This window comes from Ambystoma mexicanum, chromosome 10 (assembly GCF_040938575.1).
Source record: "Ambystoma mexicanum isolate Mex_15411 chromosome 10, UKY_AmexF1_1, whole genome shotgun sequence".
NCBI lineage: Eukaryota > Metazoa > Chordata > Amphibia > Caudata > Ambystomatidae > Ambystoma > Ambystoma mexicanum.
Genome location: NC_090932.1, coordinates 1091301122 through 1091327265, shown reverse-complemented (window position 1 = coordinate 1091327265; position 26144 = coordinate 1091301122).

Genomic DNA, 26144 nt, shown 5'->3' with positions numbered 1-26144 from the left:
TCAAATTTGAAGAGGCACTTGAAGAGGCATACCATACATAACCTAATATGAAATACAATTGAGCATCACATTGGATTGGGATTACATTTTTTTAATGTTGTAATGTTTTAGAGTCCATCAAGTTGGTTCTGTTTGTAGATATATACATATGTTTGTTTGAGTCGAAAAGAAATATGCTTGATTTAAATCATAGAAAACGCCCTTTTTTCAGCTTGATGTTGCGGTCGGCAAAGCGAAGTCCACGGTTTCGAAGCAAATTAAGAAAACAAGTGTAAAGTACAAACCAGTTGGTTTTGGAGATGTTTTTAAGCGGATGTTTTAGTCATATTTTGTTTTTAGTTGTATGTGTGATATATATTGAGCATGTTTTTCTATAAATCTGTTAGAGGCCCAGAAGGAAGAGAAGTATAAAAAATCAGACAACAACTGAAACCAAGGATTTCACTTGCCAAACGGATTTCACAATGGAGCAACTACTATTTGAGGCACAACGTGGTCCATTCAATATTCAGAATTGTGATGCATATATCCAGTGGCCGTAAAATTAATGGAATCTCACCTGAAAACCATACAAAGTTACCATGGACCAATGCTACTTTGTGTAAAATCGCCCAGATGAAACTGAAGATAGTGAAGATGCAGTGCAATTGTTTGCAGACCCTTTGACACAATCTACACCCTCTAAAATACATTTTTTCCACCCACCAAACATTCAATGTTACCTGTTTCTCCGATTCATGCAGAAATATCACAGCCTGAACAGAGGCTGAAGCATCAACGCAATTGACTGACGAATTTGCTCAAGATCTCGACTTTAGTATGCCTAGTTTGGGGGAGTTGTCCACCACCGTCGAGTCGCAAAACACAGTACTGCAGGACGATTGGCTATTAAAGGAGCAAAAATACATTGTTTTCGACTGGCTATTAAAGGAGCAAAAATACATTGGGCCTCATTACACGGACGGCGGTAAGGGTTTACCGGTACCGGTAAGGGCACCGGTACCAGTAAACCCTTACCGCCTTACTACGAGGTCCCTTTGCGGGTTGGTACTTTAACGCCTGCTGCGGCACCGTAATTAGCGCCTTCCCCATTCCCATAGAGCTCTAGGGGACAAAAATGGAATGGGGAAGGGCAATGGGGGAAGGGGGAATTACTGCCCCGCCAACCTTGGAATAGGGCGGTAATTCCCCTTTCCTCCAAGGCGGTGCCGGTATTTTACCGGCATGGACCAAGGTGCTAATAGTACCTTGGTCCTCCGCCTACCGTGTAATGAGGTCCATTGTTTTCGACTGCTGCCTGCTAGAGATTGTACATGTGATTAAATATGATCATAAATTAAGAGGGAGCATATGCAGGGAGCCACTGGTGAATTTATCTCGCGTATTACAAGACACCAACCTGAAAATCCAGGCCACCTGTGTCCACCTCCATAACACATTTTCACGGTCTGCTCAACCAATGCTCGGTAAAGTGTCTGCTGGAAATTTACCTTGTTCAGCAGCTTTACTGTTCAGTGGATCGACTGGTTCTGTCAATTTGTGGGGCTTGAGTTGTTTCCTAAAACCCAGTACTACAAATATCAAAGGGAATTCTTATTCCCTGCTATTAGTCATGCCTGGAAACTCAAACAGATACATTCTCTCACAAAAGTGTCAGGCTAGCTGGTGACAGACAGTGTGACAGTCTCGGATTGTCCACTAAGTACTCCACTTACCACTTGCAAGACATGGAAATTAAAAAAATTGTGAGTTTTTTTGCAATTGTCTGAATGTACATCGTCTGTGGCCATGTAGAGACATGGTTTCATTAAATCCATCGAACATCTGGAATCCAGGAAAATGCAGATAAACCTGATAGCCACTGACAGGTACGTTGGAATTGCAAAGGCCATGCAAGAGCAGTCTCCTCACATTTAGCATCAATTTGATGTATGGCACATTGCCAAATCAATCAATCAAAAAATTACAGCTGCTGGTAAAAAGAAAGGGGTCGGAAAACCTTTTAAAGTGGTCTCAGTCTATCAGCAACCATCTTTGGTGGAGCTCCAAAACTTGTGATGGATCTGTAGAAATTCTTCTTGAAAAATGGGGTTCATTGATGCACCATTGTTCCAACATACACACATAGAGAGAAAACAAACATTTCCATGAATGTACACATGGACCTTTATCAAAGGAGCAGGAATGCAAGAAGAAGTGGTTGGTATCATGCCCCCCCCACCCACACAGCACTTGAGAAGATCATGTACAATAAAATGCTTTCAAGAGAACTGAAGGGACTCACCAAATTCTGCCATAGTGGAGATTTGGAGTTGTTCCACAATATGTGCCTAAAGTACAGGCCCAAAAGGTTGTATTTCGGCATAGCCGGTATGGAGGCCCGAACAAGACTAGCTGTACTTGCGCAGAATGAGACCTTTGGGAGGGAACAAGCGAAAACTGCAGGAACTTTCGGGATGCTTCGTTACCTTATGGACTTTACAAAACAAAGCAAACAATGGGTGGTCAAGCCAATATGCCAGAAAATGGATTTTGAATTTGTGAAAGATCTGATATTGACTGTGTTGGCCATGCGTACTCATGGAATGGCTCCTGATTTTGTTCCCAGGAAACATACAATGCCACAGAACATTGCAAACAAGCCATGTGCTCCAATATTGCAACTTGTTGAAAGGTTGACTTCCAGATTTAAATGATTTGTAGCTGTCTTCAAAATCTGATCACAATCATATTTTCGATATATGTTCCCTTATGTTTGGACATTGTACAGAAACAATCTAATGGCATTACTCTTGCAATTTCACTGCTAGATAATGTATTAAAAATATTTATTTATGCCACCATAATCGGGTTTATGATGCATTAATGCATTTTTTTACCTTTCCTTCATTCATATTGCTTATCCTCTTTCTAGAAGACACATGTCTGGGGTTGGTAGTCTTGTTCAGAAGTGTATTGCCCTAGCATTTCGGTGCTGGACTGCCCATGTGGGTGGGTGAAAGACTGATATGCAAATGGTTATTTCCCATCTGTGACAGGTACAGTGAGGCTTGGTGTCTGTCAAACCCTCTGCTAGACCCAAACACCATGCACACATGCAATCCATGGCACTTGCACTGGTGGCCTCGTCCTAGCAGACCCAATAAGTCGTTCCAATAAGGGATATGTTTTTTATATGGACGAAGCAGATGTGCGTCCCGTCGACACTATAAATTTGCTGAAAGAGTAATGGAAAGGGGTAAAAAGGATGTCATTGCAGACATAAAATCTATCCTATGGCTTCAGGTGGCTACATGGATCAAATTCAAGACCCTCACAAACCATTCTGGGGCCTGAGACCAGGCAATCTCCTACTTTCCTTCCCTAGATACTACCCTCTTACAGCCATACGCTCCTCTAATTCCAAACTCCATGACAGTCAAATATTTCTCCAATCTGAGAGTGGGTGGAAGGTCTCTCTCCTCCGCAGGTGCTTGCCTTCCCAACAGGATCCATACCCCTGTCAGACTTCTGGAGCACCCTCTACATTTCCACAAACTGGTTAAAAACTGCACCCTTCTACACTGCTTTCCCTTCACCGGAAATGACCCAACTGCCTCAGTTACCAGGGGTCTGATCCTCATGATTCTTACAGGTTCACTGGCCCATCCTCCGAGTCAATACTACTCAAACCTACTAGGGACCTCGACTAAACTGGCAAAGTTTGGTCTAGACTGTGCCGAGGGTCGGTGAGTACTTGCATCACTTACGGGATTCCCCTTGGCACAAGCGATCCCTTTTACGCACAAATATCCCCTAAAGGTATCCGTTCTTGGCTGTGTTAGCCGGTGCTGCCTAGCTATTCTCACCTTTTGAAAATTGTTCTGCCGCCAAGGACAGATCCTACTCGAACAGTGGGAACCAATTCACAGTAGGAGTTAGGGGTATGCTTTGCGCCATGAACAGTCTTGAATAAGGGAGAGGTGGGGTTTCGATTTAGTTTTCTTACAGAGATGATATATCCCCAGAGGTAACAGCAACTCATAATTTTCTGGATTATTCTTAGGTTCCTGTCGTAAAACATATTTTAAATAGCTGTTTGTAACTGTCCTTGGTTTTCTGAACCACTTGCCTGAAGCAACGTCTTACCCAGTTTTTATTTGTGCCATTCTTTCCCAAAATTGAAACCTACCTGTCTCTGGCTTCAATCACTGAAAACAGGCTGCTATTGTTATTTGGCCTTCAGCGAAAGTCAGCAATTGTTCGAAGGACACAATTTGTCGAGTACCCACAAAAAAAGATAACATCTACTATATTGAAAGTGGACATATGAAAATGTAGTTTCAATTTTTTCGATCTGTTGTTCGGAGCGGTTGCTCACCGTGACATTGAGAGAATGGAACTTCCTAAAATTATGTAAGTTCAACTATACATAACATTTGTGCGATTAAAAATGCCATGTGTGCTGTATGCATAATTTGTAGAAAGTAAAGAATTGTGATTTGTGTCCTTTTCAATTCACTTTTGTGATTTATTTATGTTGAGAGAAGTTTATTGTGTTGTGCCATGGATAAAGTGATGTTTGACATTTTCGTGCAAGTTTCTATTACTTTTAATTTAAATAAATATAAATATATTTCCTGTATACCGGCCTGGGTCTTTGTTTATTGTTAGCTCAAGGGCGGTGTTGGGGAGAATTCTCAAGAATGTGCTAATTTCCCTTACCTTTTGAGACCCCCAGAAACTTAGCAGGATTTCTAGGATTTTATTTTTTTACCTGGGAAGAGTGTGAGCCTTTTTTCCTACTCTTCCATGTATTTTGATGTGTGTTTTACTTTTGTGTTCTTTGGTTATGGAGTTTTAAAACAACTCCATAGGCATCATCTTTTTCTGTGTGTGACACAGCACCTTCAGTGCAGTGGCACAGGGGTGTCTTTCAGACTTCCCAAGGTTTAAATACCTTCTCTGGGACTGACTACTGTCTCCAAGAGCATGTAAAGTTAAATTGACTATACTAGTCTCTTTAAATTTACAGACCCAGCACACACTATCTTCCTATAGAGTGCTGGAGGGGTTGCATAGCATACCCTGAGTCAAAACACTCATGTAACAGACAAATGTTACCCTTTCCTACTTGAAATGGCTGGTGGTAGGGGTTTAGATCAAACTACCATGATTTTTCCCGACAGCGAACAACGGTATCTAAAAATCGGATCAGCCATGTTTTTCAATATGGTGCCCAAGACCTATCTGTAAAAACAGACTCCGGTCAACTTTTTTCGCCATTTCTTTTTGGAAAGGTCCTTCTTGTGTTTGTCTCTGCACGCCAAACCAGGTTTGGTCCCTTTGTTCATTGGCCTTTGACGGGACTTCAGTGCTGAAGCCCTCCTCTGGCGCCTGAGTGTCTGGGGTGGACAGGATGTGAGGGAGGTGCCCGAAACTCCATGCGCTTAGTCTCCTAGGAGACCTGAATGCACTCTGGCGTGATTGGCCGGCTGCATGTCCGGCAAGGACAGCCACCCTGCTGTGTGAGTGACAGCCAGGCTGGAATGAATGGGGGAAAACTGTTTAAAAGCAGGTCTCTGGGACTTGGAAAGCAGAGTCGACCACTGGAATGAAAGAACCGAAGATGAGCTGAAGGAAGATGACTGCTGCAACTCCTGGACGACCGGTGAAGCCCAGCTGCAGGTCCGAATTGCCTGAAACTCCATCAATAGAGAAGCCCTTCAAGGTTAACTTCTTCCCTTGAGTTTGGTGGGAACAACCAACTCGCAAGCTGCCTGGACACCGTGCCCTCCTGGTCGAATTTACTACAGAGTGCATGGAATACTGGATAGCCAGTGGGAAGGATACCAGTCTGTGGTCTTTAAGGCACTCACAATTAAAGCAACGTTTTGCCAAACTTGTGGCCTCTTCCCTGGTCAGTGCAGGAACCTCCCGATGTCCTCCTTCTTGTCCCCACGACTGAAGCTCAGGAACAGTGAGATCTACTCGAACTGCCAGGAACAACTGCCTCAGCTACAGCTCTTCTTCAGTTTAAAGGTACTGTGCAAACACGGTCCGGAAATCTTTTCGGCCATGGTGAAAGTTTGTGAAACCTTCCTGACTTCGAAGGCTTGTCCTTCCCTAAACCAACATCTAACTTTGAGTCTGACCAAATTCTTCTAAGATCCGTGGCAAAGACTTAACCGTTTACTATCAGAACTGTGCTATCCTATACAAAGTCTCTGAACCATTGACTTTGGCCCAGGCCTATGAACTGAATTGCTGGTTGTAGTTAACTGAAACCCTTTGCCCTGCCTATGAAAGTATTTGTGCTTCATTTCTTATAACCTTGTCTTTTTACACCTTTTTAAAGTAACTGAAGTGCCATTTTGTGCCCACTTCAGGGGAGCTGAACTTCTTCAGTAACTTATTGGTTGTGTATTTGTAGTATATTAGTATATGATATTGAGCTGCTCTTGCTAGTGTAATGTTTTCCAAATGACCGTGTAAATAAATGTATATTCTTTTTCCAAGAAGCCTTGAGTAAGAGTTTGTTTGAATCACTGTATTTGTTGGCCCTTTGTGTAACCTGTTCTACTGCTCACTTTACTCTTGAGATAAGTCTGGCTGCTCAGCCTATGTTACCACATTACTGTGTAGTACAGGGTTGTACCAAAGGTAAAATTGTACTGACACTTGTAGCTTTAATTGCATGTAGTGTTCCCCAAGGGTACTGCATGTGATTATGCCTAACACTGGTGTACAGCGGTGAGGATAAAGTATACTTGTTACATTTAGAGTGCTTCTCTTACCTTTGTTCAAATAACCATCACAAGGCTAAGCAACACTAGAGAAGCAATTGTTTTAGCATGCCTGATATGGAAAGCTTCAGCCAGGAGACCCTAGTCACTTTAATAGTTGATCAATTGAGAGATATGTGTTAAGCTAGGACCCTCACTGTAAAAGGAAAAAAGGTTGAATTGATAGAAAAGTTGTTGGAATATCACAGTCTGAGGATTGTGTCTGAAACACCTACCCCTGCAGCAAATGTGGAAAATATTGATGAGGATGATAATGCTTCACAGCCTAGCTCAAATGTTATGGATGAGTTAGATGAGACAGAAGAGTCTCAAAATGTAGGCCCTGTTTTACCTCTACCTGCTCATAGGCCTCACCCTTTGACCACAGGGACCCCATCAGGTCCAACACTAAGTCCTGAATTTGTCTCTTTGGAAAGGATGAGACTTGAGCTAGAATTTAAAAGAATCCAAGCCCAAACTGAAAGCAAACACCAAGAACTTAAACTCAGAGAAATGTAGTTGAATCATGCGCTTTAAATGAAAACGTTGTCTCTTGAAACTGGTTCTCTCCAGGAGTCTTCTAGGTCTTCCAGTCCTAACAGGCCCTGCATGCCCAAAGATGCAGTAAGTATGTATGAGGTTAAGCTTGATATTTTGGATTGGTTGGCTGCTTTTGAATATAACCATGGGTTTCAAGACATTACAGGGAATCAGCTGATTCCTTGGCTTTTTTCTAGGCTACCCCCTGTTGCAACTGATGTGGTAATGGAGTTGGGGGATATAGACAGAAAGGAGTATGAAAGTGTGAAAGCTTTGATAGCCAGGTTTGGGAAGACACCTTCCCACTATCTTAAGAGGGTTAGAACCCAAAAAGCATGATGCTACCTCTTGGGCTACCTGGACGACTGAATATTTGAAAAACGTAGATGGGTGGGTTAAGGGTTACAGAGTTAACACTTATGAAGGTATGAGAAATCTGTTTATGTTGGAATCTATGTATGATGCCTGCTCTCCTGAGCTGAGACAGCACTTGGCTGACTCTAAGGCAATTGATCCAAAGAAGTTAGCAAGGGCTGCTGACTTGTGTGTTGCCAACGGGCTACTCAAAGGATTCTGGGGCAACTCAGAAGAAGGATGAGGCAAAGCAGCACAAAAAAAGATAACAAAGAAAATTCCAATACCTCCACTCCAAAAGAGGGCCCCAAACATAACAAGGGTAAGCCACAAGGGAACCCGAATCAGGCTAGTGTACATCTTGGTGCCAAATCAGAGCGAGGTCAGAACAAACCCCCATTCATAAAGACTTTTGGTAAATGTTATGCTTGTGGGTGAACTGACCATGTGAAAGGCGATCCCAGATGTAAGGGTAAACCTTCAGGGATTCACACTGTCTCCTTAGCCTTCTCCCCAGAGGATGAAGTACCAATGGCAAGTGGAAACATTTACTTACTGGCTGAGGAACCCGTGAACGTCTCAGCCAGTGGTTCTTTAGTATCCCTGGGTCTGTGGGAACAGCAGAACTTAGATGTTTACAATTCCATTCCAGACAATACTAAAGAGCATTACAAAGACAGTTTTCTTGTGAATGGTCAGGAGACCCCTGCCATCAGAGACACTGGGGCCATCATTACTGTAGTTTTCAAGGTAGAGGATACTGCTAAGGCACCAAAATACCTAACTAAGCTTGCTGGATGCCCTGTCTAAATGCTTCCACAGTTACCAGCTCTCATCCAGTGCAATGATATGACTGTCACGATACCCGTAAGTGTGCAGAGTGAAGTACCTGGGAGAGTCCTGTTGGGCAATGACTTAAAAACTCTTGGAGTTGTATCAAGCACCCCCAGGCCTCCCAGCAAAAGGAAACAGGAGCGGACTAGGAAGGCCAGAGACAGCACCTTAAAAGGCTCTCAAGAGGAGATTATAGAAGAAAACATAACTCCCAGTCCACAGGACATACCGACTGCAATTTCAAAGAAGAAGGAGGAAAAGGGGAAACCTAAACCCTCCAGGAAGAAACCAGCCAACACTCCTGTGCTACCAACAAGGACATCCCCGAGAGGACTGTCCAAAGTCCCACCTGTGACTCCTCCACCAGCTGAGGCTGAGTGTGTGGAACAACCTTGTGTGGTTGAATCAGCTGCTGGGGAATCAGAGCTGGGAGAGGACCTTGCTCCTGTTGGAGATCTGGATCCTGCAGCCCATCCCGAGCTGCAGTCTTTACTGGCAGACGATGGACCCTGTAGGACAGACTTCAGCAGAGGTCAAAGAGAGTGTCCTGCTCTTGAAGGTCTTCGCCAACAGGCAGCTTCCTAGCTGGATGGCAAGAGCCAGGGAAGCATAGGTTGTTCTGGGAATATGGCCTCTTCTACAGTGAACCGACTGAGTGTATCCCAAGAGACTACCGAAGACTTGTAGTGCCTCTTGAAAGCAGACTCCAGTTCCTACAGCTAGCCAATGAGATACCTTGAGTTTCAAGAAACCAAGGAAAGTCTCTCTTTATATTTCTACTGGCCTAAATTGGGGTCTGATGTAGATAAGTTCTGTAGTAGCTGTCACACTTGCCAAATCTCTGGCAAGAGTGGAGCCAAGAATGTGGCACCCTTGGTGCCTCTCCCAGTGGTGGGAGTCTCTTTTGAGAGGGTAGGAATTGACATTGTTGGTCCCTTAGACCCTCCAACATCTTCAGGAAACAGGTTTATCCTTTTTGTAGTAGACCATGCTGCTAGGTATCCTGAAGCCATACCTATGAGGACTTTTACAGCTCAGGCTGTGGCTAAGGCCCTACATGCAGGCTATGTGTAAAAACTGTGGAGTAACCTACAAGTTCTCAACTGCCTACCATCCTCAGACAAATGGATTGGTGGAGAGGTTTAATCGTACAATGAAGAGCATGATAGGTGTTTTAGAGGAACCCCTTAGAAGAAAGTGGGACCTTCTACTGCCATGCCTTCTATTCGCTTATAGAGAAGTCCCTCAGGGTGGAGTTGGATTTAGTCCCTTTGAACTTCTCTATGGCCAGCCAGTCAGAGGCCCTTTGGCCCTGATTAAGGTGGGGTTGGAGAGTGCCCCTTCCCAAAGCCAGTGAGAGTCACTGACTATGTGATAGGTCTCCGGAGGAGAATGTCACACATGATGGTAGAAGTAGCAGATAACTTGAAAGCAGGTTAGGCTCTGGTGAAGCATTGGCATGACCATAAGGCCCAAATGCTTGAGTTTACTCAAGACCAGCTACTTCTAGTTATGGTACCTACAAGGCAGAGGGCCTTACAGGACAAATGGATAGGAGCCTTCAAGGTTGTGGGCAAACCTGGAGAGGTCAACTATCTGGTGGACTTAGGCAATCCTAGAGTCCCAGAGTCTTTCACACCTACCGTCTAATAGCTTATGTCTCAAAACCAGAAGTGGGAGCTTTGCTTCTAGCTTCAGCTCAAGGGGAGGAGGAGAGTGAACCTCTACCTGACCTACTCAGAGGCCAGCCTTTAGATGAGAACATAGAAGGAGTTAATCTCTCTTCTAATTTGACACTTGAACAACAGGAGGAGTGCACGTTTCTGTTAAATGAGTTTTCCTCCCTGTTTTCACTATCACCAGGCTTGACCCTTTGGGGCCAGCATGATATTCTCACTGGTGACTGTTTACCTGTTAAAAGCAGAGGTTACAGGATGTCAGATCATGTAAGTTCCCATATAAAGGAAGAGGTCACCAAGATGCTTGATCTCGGGGTAATAGAGCCCTCTACCAGTCAATGGTCTAGTCCAGTTGTTCTAGTACCAAAGGCAAGAACCAAGGAGTTGAGATTCTGTGTGGACTATAGAGCTCTTAATGCAGGCACCAAGACTGATGCTCACCCTTTACCCAGGACAGAAATACTGGTGGACAAACTTGGTTCAGCCAAGTACCTCAGTACATTTGATCTCACTTTAGGATATTGGCAAATAGCATCGACAGACCATGCGAAGGAGAAACCTGCATTCTCAACCCAAGCAGGCCTCTACCAGTTTAAGGTAATGCCTTTTGGACTAAAGAATGTATCTGCTACATTCCAAAGGATGGTTGACCAGGTTCTGAATGGGATTGTGGACTTCTGCATGGCATATTTATTTATTTATTTATTCACATTTGTAGAGTGCACAGCAGCCCTTAGGCAACGTGGCGCTTGTTACATGAAAGATTTATTTAGTTACATATTATCGTTGCATCATTGCAGTTGGTTACATCAGAGGTTGCTTGGTTACATATCAATGGTCAAAAGCAATTTAGCGCTTGTTACATGAGGCGCGCATTGTTTAGTTACAGTGCTCATATGTGCGCAGTTTACCATAATTGATAGAGCCAGCAGTGGACGGTATGGGTAGATGAGAGTGGGTAGGTCAAGGCAGGTAGGGGAGAGCGGAAAGGTGGTGGTTCAGTTGAAGAGAGTGGTTTTCAGATTTTTTCGAAAGGTGAGTAGGGAGGTTTCAGCTCGAAGGGATGTGGGGAGGGCGTTCCATAGATTTGGGGCTAGATACGGGAAGTCTATCCCTCCAGCCTTCTCTTTGTTGATGCCAGGAATGGTGAGTTGGTTAGCATAGAGGGATCTGATGGGTCTTACTGATGTGGCTTTCGCAAGTGTTTCTGAGAGGTAGGCCGGGGCTGTGTTGTTTATGCATTTGTGAGCTGTGGTGAGAATTTTAAATGTAATGCGGTCCTTAACTGGGAGCCAGTGTGCTGCTTCTCTTGCTTGAGTGATGTGGTCCCTTCTTGGGATACCTAGAGCTGCCCTGAGTGCATTGTTTTGCGTCATCTGTAACTTATTCAGGTTATTTCCTGAAGTGCCTGCAAGGAGTGAGTTGCAATAGTCTAACTTCGCGCCTACAGTGGCTCTGGCGATAAAGAGACAGTTAGGCTTGGTTAGGAAGGGTTTGATGGCATTGATGAGTTTTATGCTTAAGGCGGAGGCTGAAGCTATGGAGTTGACTTGCTTATTCATGGAAAGCATGGCGTTGAGGTGGACCCCAAGAATCTTGACAGACTTTAGGACGGGGATGATGGTGTTGTCTATGTTAAAGCTAGAGTAGGTGTCGTTTAAGTTTGTCAGTGTTGTTCTTTGGCCCAGGATGAGAATCTCGGTCTTCTCCCCATTAAGGCAGAGACCATTTTCCGCCATCCAGGCCTGGACTGTGGCATAGATTGAGTTAAGGGCTGCAGCATCAGTGTCATAAGAGCCAGATAGAGGTAGGAGTACTTGGGTATGGTCCGCATAGTTGGTATATGCGATCCCAAGTGCATCTAGCTTGTCAAAGAGAGGTTTTGTAAAAAGATTATAGAGAGTGGGTGCAGTACATGAGCCCTGGGGGACTCCACAATGAATTGTGGTGGGTGCTGCATTTGCTTTATCCGAGAACACTTTCATTACTCTTCCTTCAAGGAAGGAGGTAATCCAAGAGGTTGCTTCTTTGGAGAATTGGGCTGCTTGGCTGAGGTGAGTGGTGAGAATGTTGTGGTCAACCAGGTCAAACGCGGCTGATAGGTCTAGGAGGAAGAGGAGGGGCGGTTTACCTTTATCTATGATTTGGGTGATTTGGTTTTTAAAGTCCAGTAATACAGTTTCTGTGCCATGCCCTTTGCAAAATCTAGACTGTCTTTTTCCGAGGACAGCGTTAGTCTCAAGGTGCAGTTGTATTTGCGTGTGGGCTGCTTTGTCCAAAAGTTTAAGAAGGAAAGGCACAGTAGTTATATGCCTGTAGTTGTTTGGCTCAGAGGTATCTAAGGACGTTTTTCTTAGAAGAGGGCGCATCCAGGCTTCTTTAAGGCTGGTGGGGACAATGCCAGTCTTGAATGAGGCGTTGATAAATGCTGCGAGGAGAGGGGCAAGGTCCTTGGTGCAGTCTTTAAAATCTTAGGTGGGCAAATGTCCCCTGTGCAGAGAGAAGGTTTGAGTTGTTTGAGGAGGTCTATAACTTCGAGTTCAGTGATGTTCTTGAAGAAGGATTTGGGGTGGTGTGAGGTGCTGTCAGGTGACGTGGCCTGTGTAGGCATGTTTTGGTTGCGTAAGGTTTTGTAGTGGGTCTGGATTTTCTTCTGGTGGAGGTCTATTCTATTTAGCATGGCACGTTGGATGCTGTCGCACCAAGCTTCGTCCTTAATGATTTCATCTGTGCTGGTTGGCTGTATGGTGATTTCCTTAAATATCGTAAATAACTCTTTAGATTGGGAGTTTGCATTGGAAATGCGTTTGTTAAAGGAGTTAGATTTTGCGATGAAGATGGCTTCTTTATAAGTTTTTGCCAGTGATTTGAAATTTTTTCTGGTGGAGTCACAAGGGTTGGATTGCCAGGATTTAAGTGCAATGCGCATATTAGAGGGCATAGTTTGCAGATCATCTGTCAACCACGAATTGGCGTGAAATTATTTTTTCTCTTTTTTACTTTTTAGAGGTGCTACAGCATTAATTGCCTTGGCGAGAGTGTCCTTAAATATATCTGCCAAAATGTTGGGATCTTGCGAGAAGGGAGGTGCTAGTCATGGGATGTTGAGGTGTGGTCGGATGTTGTCTGCTGTGAGTTTTTTGGAGCTTCTAGCTAAAGTGAAGGGAGCAGGCTTAGTACTTTTGGGGCTTGAAGTGGCGGGGATGGAGAATTGGAGGCAGTGGTGGTCTGTCCAGGGGTAAGCGCTGTTGGACGTGAGCGATGAGTTGCAATTATGGTCAACAATCCAATCAAGGGTGCGACCTTTAGTGTGGGTAGGTCTCAGATGTTTTTGGGTGAATCCTAAGTCTGTGAGGTCCTTAAGGAGCGCGCTAGCTGCCTTGTCTCTGGGGTCATTAAGACCCAGATTGAAGTCACCTAAGACAAGTGTTTTGGTGGTTTTCTTAAGGTTGCTGCTAAGAAGGTGGATAATGTGTCCCTGGAAGTCTGTCTGGGGTCCTGGCGGTCAGTAGAGGAGATGAAGATTGATCATATTAGTGGGTGAGAGGGCTAATTTTGCTGATAGTATGTCAACATCAGCTTCTGTGGGGAGTGATGTTGACCTTACGGAAATTTTGTTTTTGTAGATTAGTGTTACCCTCCTCCTATTTTGGAGATCCTATCCTGTCTGAGAATGGAGTATCCAGGTGGTAGGGCTAGGGTGATGGCGGGGCCGGAGGCCTCATGTAACCACGTTTCAGTGGTGCATAGGAAGTCTAGATCTTGACTGAGTAGGAAATCATTGACTTCTAATGCGTGGGCAGTAAGAGAGCAGACATTGAGTAAAGCACATTTGAGGAGGGCGGATTGTGGTTTTTTAACTGACTCTGGTGAGGTGTTGTAGGGTGTGGGCCGGTGTGGGAGCTTAGAGTGATTGGCGAATGTTAATAGCTGTATGGGTTTGGTTTTGTGTGTGCGTGTGCTGGAGGAGTGGGAAGGTTGTCTGGCCACTGAACGTGAACCAAGTCTAGAGTTTCTGAAGATGAGGTGTGCTGGGTGGGTGTGAATGAGCATAGGTACGGTGCATGTTCTGAGTCTGTGAAGTCTGGTGGGGGGGTTGGGTGTGTGTGCACTGCTGTGGTTCCATGGTGACGTGTGGAGGAAAGTGCGTGGGGGTAGAAAGGTTGTTGTGTGAGAGTTGGAGGTAAAAATGTGCGGAGGACAGGCAAGTCAGAAAGAGAGAGGGAGTGGCCAAGTGTGATGTGTGTTTTCTGGGCAGCGCAAGTTAATTCATGATGTGAGAAATAATGGTAGGAAGGCGCTGTTGGGCGAGTATGTGTGTATGGAGGTCCATTGGTGGCACGAGTGACTAGATGCTGGGTGGCTGATGTATTGCAGAAAGACTTTGTCATGTCTACACAGAAACATTACTGTATACATGTGAAGAATACATTATATTCAATTTTAACGACCAAAAAACAGTGATATAGGTGTCTGCAGACTATATACTCCAAACAAAGGCCTCATAATAAGAGGGCAGTAATAGGGTGCATTAGAGTGCAGCATGCTCCTAATTTAGGCGGCCAGAGGTGATAAGGCAGGATATACGTGCAGTAACTTGTACAATTTATGCCATAACAAACAGAGCTTGGACTTTTAGGACAAAATAATACAAATCAGGATTGCAGTGATACTTAGTAGGCTTAACAAAAGCTCTTAAGGGTTACTAGCGGCAACAAAGACCCAAGTGCATTGCGCTAGTTACGTGCGACGTAACCCGCAGTATCTAGTATTCAGACAAGCTCAGTGTCACTTAGCGAGTTAGTTAGAGGAATATAGCCAGGGGTCATAGGGAGCAAAGGGGCAGCGAGGCAGGAGGAGAAAGTCTTAGGGAAGGGTCGTCAGCATCATCGAGAGGCAGCGTGGCTGGCCCATTGGCCCCGTACGGCCACGACAGGCTCAGGACAGGAGCCTTCTTTGCTGGACGGCTGCGCCTGTCGGTTGCCAGTGATTGGTGAAAAAGGCACTGGAGGCGGGCCAATCAGCTGTAGATGCAGGACCATCTCAGGAAGTCGCATAGTTATGAGAATAGGCGGCGGCCATCTTGGAAAAGGTATTTTTCAAATACCTCACGGTTCGTGGTGTTTGCTCACACTACGATGGGGATCTCAGAGGGGTAAAGCACTGCAAGTGCAGCTGTCGTGTGAAGATTGCTGCTTGTAGTAAATTGTGCTTGCAATATTCATTATTTAAAGGCTTGGGAGGTGTGCATAGCCCACGGGCTTACCTCTGCTGTATATTGTCATGCCTTAGTGGGGATTGCGTCGCTCCTGTGAACGCCTGGCCAGGGAGCTCCTGCTCCATACGAGATCGGCCAGAATTAAGTATACTTCAAGCATACTTGGATGACATTGCAGTGTTCAGGCCTACTTGGAAAGAACATGTCGACCACTTAGGATATGTTTTGCAGGCTCTTGAGCAGGCCCATCTGACCATAAAGGCAAGTAAATGTCAAATTGGTCAGAGTAAAGTGGTTTACCTTGGACATGAGGTAGGAGGAGGTGAAATCAGGCCATTGCCTAGCAAAGTACATGCTGTACAAAACTGGGCCACCCCTACTACTCAAACCCAAGTGAGAGCCTTCCTAGGCCTCACTGGCTACTATAGGAACTTCATGGAGACCTATGGCACCATAGCTTCTCCCTTGAATGTGGTCTCCTCTACCAAATTCCCTAAAACGTTCAGGTTGAATGAGGAGTGCACTCAAGCATTTGAAGGCATAAAGAAAGCCCTTTGTCAAGCTCCAGTCCTAAGAGCTCCTGACTACAACCAAACCTTCATTGTGCAGACAGAGGCTTCAAATACAGGTATAGGTGCAGTTCTGAGTCAGCTGGATGAGAAACGTATGGAGCACCCCATTTGCTTCATCATCAGGAAGCTGAAGGAACCTGAGACAAGGTGGGCAACCATTGAAAGAGAATGTTTTGCTATTGTGTGGTCACTGAAGAAGTTGAGACCATACTTGATACGACTGATCACCAACCCTTGAGATGGTTGATGCAAATGTAGAGGTGGTCCCAAATGCTGCCCGCGCTCCAACCATCCAGATTAAAGTACCAGGAACGTTCACGCCGAGATACATGATGTATGATGAGCAAATAAACCAGCAGAGAGACGCAGTGGGGCTCTGTTCAGTACCTATCAGAAGAACAGCACCGATTGAAGTACCGATACCAAGGAAACCATGGACAGTAAGGTACCCATTGCGAAAGCCATATTAACAAATGAAACAAATCGAAGATCGCCTGAGTACAGTCCCTGAAGAAACCAAAAAGGTCTTAATGGAAGACGAATGGTGACGTTACAAGAACCAGGACCAACTCACATATAGAAGATGTAATGACGACCTGAGAATGATAAAAAGAGATGAAACACCATGAACAAAGGATATTATGAACCTAAAGTGAAAGGACGATGTCAAACGTAAGAAGATTAAACTATTATCATGACGAAGACACTCAACCAGTTTACACGTGTACATATGCTTGAAACCGCTAGAAAGCTAAGAAAATTGTGCAGCTTGTTATGCTTAGTAGAGGGATAGTGCGGCAAGCGCCACCTATACATATCTACCTCAAAGAAGTACGTTATATAAGTATACTTCCACTTTGCACAAGAAGCAGAATTAATCAAGATTACTAAAGGCCACACGAGAAAGGTTTCATATTCAGCGAAATCGAGAACAGAGCGGCAGAAATGAAGCTCAGAAGAGACAACTTGTGCTGAGGTGAACTAAGGTGCTCTACGCCAAGATGGCCGAGCAGCAAAGTCCAGAATATACTGCTTTGAAGGGTCAAGATAAGAAGCTGAAGGCAGGTGGGTGAAACTAAAATCAAATACACTAATTGTTGAAGAAGAGGCAAATTCACGGTGCCTGAATCACGTGACCAGCTGAGCGAACAGAAGCAAGACCCCCACACCTAAGCATGGCAACAGGCCAGGAGGAGGTATCAGAACATTCTAGACAGAAGATGCAGTCTCGAGGCCAACCACAGTGAAACAATTGACACCTGGCCACTAAAGTGATTATTGATTGTAACAATAATTGGAGGAAGGCTGGGTGAGTTAAGGGGCACCCTGCACCTGGCCGACCATTCTGCGCACTGCTAAACAAAGTGAAAAAGTATGAGTGGAGTTGGTGCCAACCCAATCACAGTGGACCATGTAATCTAGAGTCCTATAGTTAGTAGAACCAATGGGACTTTGTTTTTTTAGTGACATCTACAGTAGCCAGTTTGAAGGTAGGGCTTAGATGCCCCACCTGACAGTGCTTACCCAATCCGCTTACTCCGTTACCATATACAGATATAGTGCCTATAGTAAAGTTACCTTTTCCCAACCAATAGAATTGTATGCTAATTTTTAAGCGTTAAACGTCAATGATGACGAGTTTTTAGTATAAATGATGTGTTCTTTATGAAGTTCGTTGAAGTTGTGAAGAGAGAAGGAAGATCGCAAATCCGCTGATATTCATGAGACTCCCCGTTTTTTGTACTTGTCATTAAACTGACTGCCTTTTCCAAACCGTTGAGTTGTCATTATTGATTTGGTGTTGAAGTATTAATCTGCACCTCCATCCATCTCACGGGTGCTGCTATCTTGTCTTAAAGTGCTTCTGAGCAAGCCCCGACTCTATGGGCTGTTTGGGGGTCTTGGAGCACACTTGGTAGCAGAGATCGGATGGTTATCGATTATCGAATAACTAAGACACCCATTGACCGTTGACATAAAGTAACTCTAGGTCCTCGGCAAAATCACAAGTCCTTTGCCATCCGGCTGAGTAGATCGTGAAGCTCCCAGTAGACAGTGGTAGAGTAAGAAATGGAATCTGCCGACAAAGGTCTAAAGGGACCTGTGTTCCCCACATAACTCCTTCCCACTCCTACGGGCAGCTCAGTGGGTGAACGGCCGGAGAAGGCAGTGACGAAGGCAGTGATCCCGAGCATCCAGAGAGGAAACATGTGAACAGTGAGTGAAAAAACTAAATGCTTTGGCAAAAGTATATAACTTAGCGCAAGTAAGGAATAAGGTAACGGAGGGATGCGGGAAAACAAAATATAGTCAGAAGTAGGGTAGAATATATATATGTGGGGAAGGTAGCAAGCACTCAAAAGAATAACTAAATAAGTGAGAGGATACCAGGGAGGACACCCGAGAAGGGAGAGGATTCGCCTAATTCCTATGCTTTAATATAGAGGCTAGAAGAAATTTGCATCCAGAGTCCTAATTAAAGAGGAACAAATAGGTCACCACAGCGTTTAAAGACGCTTTGTGAAAGGGATGGGTTTAAACTCCATGTCGGGGTAAAATATTAGAGGCAGAGGTCTATGTAGCCAGCTGGAGTTCATCTAGTCTGTTAACGTCTGTTTTATATGTTATTTGTTGTGACGTCATAGGACAAAACATTTTCCTTCAAAGAACTAGCATAAAAACTGCGCGATTGGATATTTGCAATGTTGTAGAATGTAACCTGATGTTTATTGAGTAAAATAGAAGATATACCATTTTTTAGAAAACACAGGATTGGAGCTTGCGACGATTGGTGCTCGCTAATATTGTTGAAATTGTCTAAAGCAGTTGCCAAAGCATGCAACTAAACTGAAAAAGTACAGTGCAGAACGGGTTAAAGGAACTGCAGGTAAAATGATTATGCCATGGCCACAGTGCGGATCGTTATCTAAAGTGGTCCTGCAACACATGACGACATACTTGCACGCCACATACACGGGTAAAAAGTTGGACAAACGCCTAGCTAGTCTAGAGTTGTGGAAAATGTACCAATAGGATAAGGAGGAAGATCCACCATTAGAATAGATACTTAACGTGTGCACAGAGGGGGGTGAGACGCCGTCAGCGCCACCCACCCCATCTGAAACGAAGATTGAGAACAGTAAGGACAAAGGGTTATACCCGCTGAGAGACCTGAAAGCAGCCACAGGGTATAGCAACCCGGCGTATGAGTCACCTACGCAAAGTAGTGATGAAAATCTAGACAAGGATAGAGATGGAGATATCACCTCCAAAGTCCCGAGGGACAAGGAGAGACGCAAGAGCGAGCAAAAAGACCAGACACAAGCAAGTACAGCTCTCGATGCAGAGAGAGAAGGCAAAAGATGGAAAGGGAGCGAGGATAGAACTGATGAGATAGCGCTCACACAGAACGAATGGATAGGAGGGCAGATTCTGTTGAAACTTGACGGCAAGGGCATTGATGACGCGAAACAAAAGGAGAAGTTAGACGATGTACAGAGAAAGACGAAAGAAGAGGAAAAAGGATTGAGTGATGAAAGAATAAAGAAAAAAGATAGGCAGAGACGAGAACAGTTAAGAAAGGTTACGCGATCGCAAACAGAAAGCAGCCAATGAGCAAGACATACAGGAGCAGCGAAGGATAGAGGAAGAGCAAAGGATACGAGAGAAAAGAATAAAGAGAGGAAGGGATGAGGAAATCTGAAGGGCAAATGAACGTAGAGCCACAAAGAAAGAGGAAAAAGATAGGGTCAGAAAGGAAGCGAGGAAGCGCAGAGAATTCGATGATGATATAGAATGAAAGCGAAGACAGAGAGCATGCGATCTTGAATAGCTGGAAAGGGAGGTTAAAAAACCTGAGCCAGTAGTAAGTTGGGAATATACAGGAGAATTCTTTCCTGAGTACGATTCAGTACCAGGCACGTCTAGGGCGAATATCGAGGATGACTTCGACACCCGAAGCATCAGAGAGACGATCAATAGAATATATGAGGAAATGGGGCTAGAACAGGTATCCCAAGGAGAGGGGAAAGACGAGCATTTAGAGAGCACTCAGCTTTACTGCACTGAGGATGTCTCCCGAAGTAAGGAAATAGGGAACTGTCCCTGGATAGATTGGAAATAAGTAGTAACAAAGATGATGCACGAAGCTGCACGAGTTGGGCGCAGACAATGTCTGACGCTGAAAGAGAGGAGCGTGAAGAAAAAGAGAAGGAGAAAAGATGTGAAAAATGAGTCTCAGGAGGGAAAGGGATAAGATGGTCATACTCTAGGGGGTCTGCACCGAGGGCATCGGAAATTGCCACACAGTCAAATCGGCACAAAGAAGTATCTCACGGTCAGAGGGGGCTGTCGCCACCACCCTATATGAGCCGACTAAGGTCATTGCCCGGTAGGCAGCGATGCAGGAATATTACTCCTGCAATAGACAGAAGAGCAATGAGAGAGGAGGGAGAGAACTACGTGTCCCAATTTCCATTTCTCGAGAATGGTGGAGCAAGACCACAGTATATTCCATGGTCACACATGGATTGGAAAAATCAGAAAAATAAGCTTCCAATGTTGACATCGGGAGATTGAAAATGGATACACGAGCTATAGAAAATGACAGGAGGGACCACGTTAGCTGTAGGGGATATTAAAGGTCTCTTAATCGCCATACGTGGTGATAGAGCAGATGATGTGTGGACATGGGCAGTTTACCCTGGTGTGACCACAGTTAATACCGCGCATGACGAAGCTCCATTTAATAATTGCAGATCTGCGGTATGGAAAGCATTACAAGTGCTATATCCAGACACTTCCGACATGGGAGCTATAATGACACATAAAATGAAGGAGTCAGAAGATCTGTTGCTTTACATCCAGAATTTCCAAGATGCATGGGTACTCAAGACTCGTGAATCTTGGGGGAAATCATATACTATGCCAAGCATTGCCAGAGCCGGTACAGAAACAGCTCAAGACATTTTTAGGAATCAAGGCCAAACCGTGGTCTGAAATACAGTTGGCCATTGCACATTATTGTAGGCTAGTGCAGGAAAATAATTGCAAAAAAGAAGCTGCAAGAAAGGGTGAAGAGGCAAAATGAGTGCATAACAAATTGTCAAAATATGCTCTTGAAGGGGCAATGATAACTAGCGCAGATGGATCGAGCACGCAACAAGTTAACAATCCACAGCAGAATAATCAGGGCAATACTGAGTTTTAACCCAGGGGAAGAGAATTCAGAGGAAGAGGATGGCAGAGTAATCAGGGAGGTTTCCAGAATAATTAAGGAGGCTTCCAGAACATGCAAAATGGCAAGCAAGATATGTCAAATGGGCAAATGTTCAGACCACCACCAGTATGTTAGTTGTGTGTGATGACTCGGCATCTAGCACACACATGCAGAAATCAGGGCATGATGCAAAACGGCCAAGGAACAGGAGTAGATATGGTGAATCCACCTGTGCTTCTACAGCATGGCGGAAATGGAGTTGTGCAGAATCACACAGTGCAACAGCAAATGCCAGAAGCACAGCAAGGGTTTAAACATCATAATTTGGTAAATCTTCCGCAAGGACAGTCTCAACAGGCACCGATGCAACTGTCACAGACAGTAAGCACAGGACAGGCGATCAACCCTGGAATGAGGAGTACACTGGTGATGGGGGAAGTCCATTCGCACAGGGTGGGACAAAATTGTATATGGACTAGGACAGCTCACTGGGAACCCTGATGTTGTCAACCCCTTGCGGCTGATCCTCCCAAAGACCCTGACTTCCTTCCTCCTCCTCAACTGACAGACTAAAGTCTGGAGTTGCAGATGAAAGGGGTCTTCGGGCTTTGTAATCCTTCTTCTTCTTTCTTCCTTTTTTTTCGTAGAATACGTCTCTCTCCCGGAAGGAAGCCACAGTGGAAAGCTGTCCAACAGCACAACCTGTGACTCCTCTACCGAGAGGGTCAGTTTGGGGAAAAATCCTATTCAGGCACAAAAAAGCCCAAGCAGCAGAGTAACAGATGTCGAAAATCTGATCGCTCCAATGCAGAGTGGAAAATGGGCTCTGCAGACTTCACGGAGATGTAGATGAGTGTGTACCCAAGGTAAGTAACACAAGTACTGTAATGAACTACTGATCAAGAGTATAGAGCGCATCCACAAAAGCTGTCGAATCAGAAATGCGATAAACAGATGCTAGGAAAGGAGAGAGATGAGAGAATGGCAAGCGCGAAGGAGAGAAACAGAAAGGAGCGGAAGAGAGCGAGGAAACAGCCCTCCGTGAGGAATGGCAGAGCGGAAGGTAGAGACAGGCGTCCCCGAAGGAACAACAGCAGAATCAAGGAGAGTAGCGCACCCGGAGGCGTACTGAGAGCGAAAGTGTGGGGACAGCGTCCCAAGAGGAAAAACAGCAGAAAGAAGGAAAGAAACACAAGCGTTGTGGCAAGAGAGAAAATAGCACAGCAGCCGCGAGGATGACCAAGCAGGGTTGCAACGCACAGCACCCAGGGAGGGCGTGGCTAATATGACTCCCCAGACGTTGTAGCTGCAACACTAGACCGCTGAAAATGCTGCGTAGAAAAACGTGGTGGAGTCTCTAATGGCCTCGAGATAGTCGTACGCGGGACCACAGGCTCCATGGCATGCGGCACATGACAGTATGCCCCACTCCGAGCGGAGAGCCCCCGGGCTTACCGGGGTGAGCCTGATGGAACTTCCTAAAAATAGGGGCCTTAATGTGTGAGGATGGTTCCCACAAGTCTTCCGCCCTGGAATACCCCTTCCAATGTACCAGGTATTCAAGACAACCCCGCCTATAGCGGGAATCACATATTTGAGATACCTCATATTCTTCATCCAAATCAGGCGAGGGCAACAACGAAATTGGTCTGGAAGTTGAGCCCGGCACCGCCTCTTGAAGCAAAGAGGAATGAAAAACTGGGTGTACTCGCTGTAGGATAGGGGGCAATTTAAGTCAAAACGCAACTGGGTTGATCTTGGCCACAATGGGATAGGGACCAATAAAGCGAGGAGACAGCTTGGATGGACGTGTCCAACGAGGTAAGAACTTCATAGAGAGCCAAACCCTGGTGCCCACCTTCCACTCTGGCACATTCAAACGGTGTTGGTCTGTTTGCATTTTGTACATCGTGATGCAAATCCAACTTTCTAACCATCAGCAGAACTATTTGAGAAGATTTTAAACTTTCCGCCGAGGGACAGATCGAGAGAGTAACACCAGAAAGTTCATGTTTTATTTTTTCTGACAAGGACACAGCATGTCTTCGGGATTGAAGCAGATCAGAGGCTTAGATTGGGAACTAATATATTTTGAACATGCACAGTAAAGAGACTTGCTGTGCTGAACTATTGTCTGATTGGACACTTCCCAGAGCCCAACAAGAGAACTGTGTCCAGAAATAATAGACAATCCAGTGTTCAGCCAAAGGGAGACAATTGTGTAGTACTTACAGCCCACAAGCAGAATCAACAGAGTACAGAGATAATATTGCTTAGAAGTTGTCTTAAAAGGTAGCACATTTTAACGGATGATCGAGATGGGGATCCAGAGCAGCAATCTCGTCCTCCCTCAGGAGGAGAGACGTTCACACTTTTCTGGAAGTAGATGCTGCCGACTAACCTACAGGGGAATAATGTATTTATGTATCATATTCATCATTATTTTATTGTCACTGACAATTAGAACTGGAATTTTTATTGGGTTACAGACCGTTCTAGTCCCAGTACATCCGCCTAACGATGTACGTATGACATCGACAAAAGTACCCAGACCCTTTATAGTGATTCCAGTCCCTAGCAGGTCTGACAAAGTTTCCCGAGGGTGGATCCCGAGGGCGATTCCTGAGGGCGTTCAACCTACCAGCGCCTTGAGATCATTCTAATGGTAAATAAGGCACTATATAAATGCAAAGTAACATAACATAACAAAGGAATGAGTGAACTTGAGATGGATGTGATTAGCAATGACATACACGTACAAATGGTCACAAGCAAGGTGAAAAGCCGGAGACAGGGTCGTCAGAGTGTAAATGTGGAAAGGTTACTGACAATCACACACACACAAACACTGAATGCACACACGCCAGGCCTAGTGTCAATAACTGCAGAACCACAATCCAAAGCATTGTAGAAGAAGATACTGCCTACTATAAGAAGTTCCACGACAAGTGAGGTGAAAAGACAAATGAAAAAAGCTGAACTCCTGAAGAAACAAAAGGAGCTGGAGAATAAACAAACAGAGACAGCATTGACAAGCACCTATGTTCCAGTGAAGGGAATAAATACAAGTCCCACAACACAGCCATATACTACCCCAATGATAGAGTGGATATGTACACTATTGACCAAACGAGAAAGAACGCAAGAGAAGTTGGAGAAGAAACCATCCCGAAATAACATTATTGAACACCCCTAATGCGACACTGATGGAGGAGAAAATGAGAGCAAGGGAAATTTCACAAGCACAACTGATAGCAGAATCGATTTGGCCATCATTAGAGCCAGGAAGAGGCAAGAGGAAATAGAAAGAATCGCCAGACTTTCCTCCACTCGACTGGCACAGATAAAAATACCTGCACCATGGACCAGGATACCTGAGAATCCTCCAGCAAGAAGAAGCCATACAGATGCATTCAGGGATGTAGTTATAGCAAACTACATGAAAACCTTAAGAATCAAGAGACGCATATACAGAGACGACAGCAAACTAAATGATTACTTGGACAGCACAGTACAAGTACAAACAACATCTGGTACCAGCACATGAAAGAAGTGGTAAGACAAAGTTCAGAAGGGGAATGCTTTGTTTGTGCACTCCTACCATATAGCATGGGGAAGTCCAAGATCTTCGTAGCTGTAGAAATTGATGTCCAGATAGCACACTGTCTCTTGCACGTAGCAATGTGCAAGACCAAAGGCCAGTTCATGGGAAGTGATGCCTCATTGAAATGGGCAACTGAAGCAACCAATTCTGACGAAGATGATTATGTTCAAGACTTAAAGACAAGAAACAGAGCTAATACTAAGAATCATGTGATCAGGTACGAGAAAACTGGAGTAAAAGGAGCTGAAATCAGATGGGAAGTGAACAAGAAGCTAAATGTCCAAGGGAAAACTCCAGAAGAGGCTTGAAGTTGGAAAAACAGAGGCCAAATGCAGATTTGGGGAACAGTACTTTCACCAGACGGGTGGGAGAAAGGAGTGGTAATATGCAGAGCCTGGATGGTCATTGGTCAATACGAACCTACCATCAACATAGTACGAAAGCGATGCAAACCACTGTGGCCAAAGCTTGCAAAGCTGCTGACATGGGTCGAAGACAGGGGAGGACCCTTGCAGATAGTACCACTAGAAACCCCAAAACTCTGCTTCAGGAATAATGGCACAAGGAAGATGGGAGAGAATCAGAACTGTGGGCAAGTTTTTGATGCTCCACGAATGGTGCATGGAACTGCAATAATTATGGATCACTATTGGGCATGTGGATCAAAAGCATACATCAGACTGCCGGAAAACTGGGGAGGTATATGCACAATAGTGAATGTCCAAGTTCCAGCTTTGGTGATCCCAAAGAGTGACCTGATTATTGTTACGCTCACCTGGTATCCACAGGGACGCCACCCAGCCGAGTTACTCACTGGTATGCTTCTCAGCTTTGCCCTGATGTGGTCTGCGGGGAAGGTTCTGCCTGAAAATACAGGAGGACTGTGTTCAAGACTGACCGACTGGGGTAAGTATCCTCCCTCCGCCCCTGTACGATTTCAGCCACTCTGGCACCCTCTCCTCACCTTGTGGTAAAATTAGGCTTGCTCTTCGTCCTGCCTTCCTTGCAGGGGCGCGTTGTCTTTCATGGGCGAGTGTGGTCCAGTTACTTCACTGACGCCGGCCTGTTTGATACTGTTCAGGGAGGTCTTATTCCTGTTCTTTAGTTTTGTTGCTATCCTGCATGCCTTTCTTTGTTTAAAATGTCTCTTTTTTTCTCCCTTAGGTATGCAGAGCTTCAGCGCGGCGAACTGGCTTGGTTGGGCCCCGCTGGTAAATGATGGCGCATTAAGAGCACTATGATGCGGTAAGTAAGCGCTATGCACAGCGCTGCAAAGTCTTGCCTTTGCTAACCTGTGTTTTCATTCCTTGTAGGTCGCAGTGTTCTTCAGCGCGAGTGGAATGTCCGGAGTGGTGCCAGCC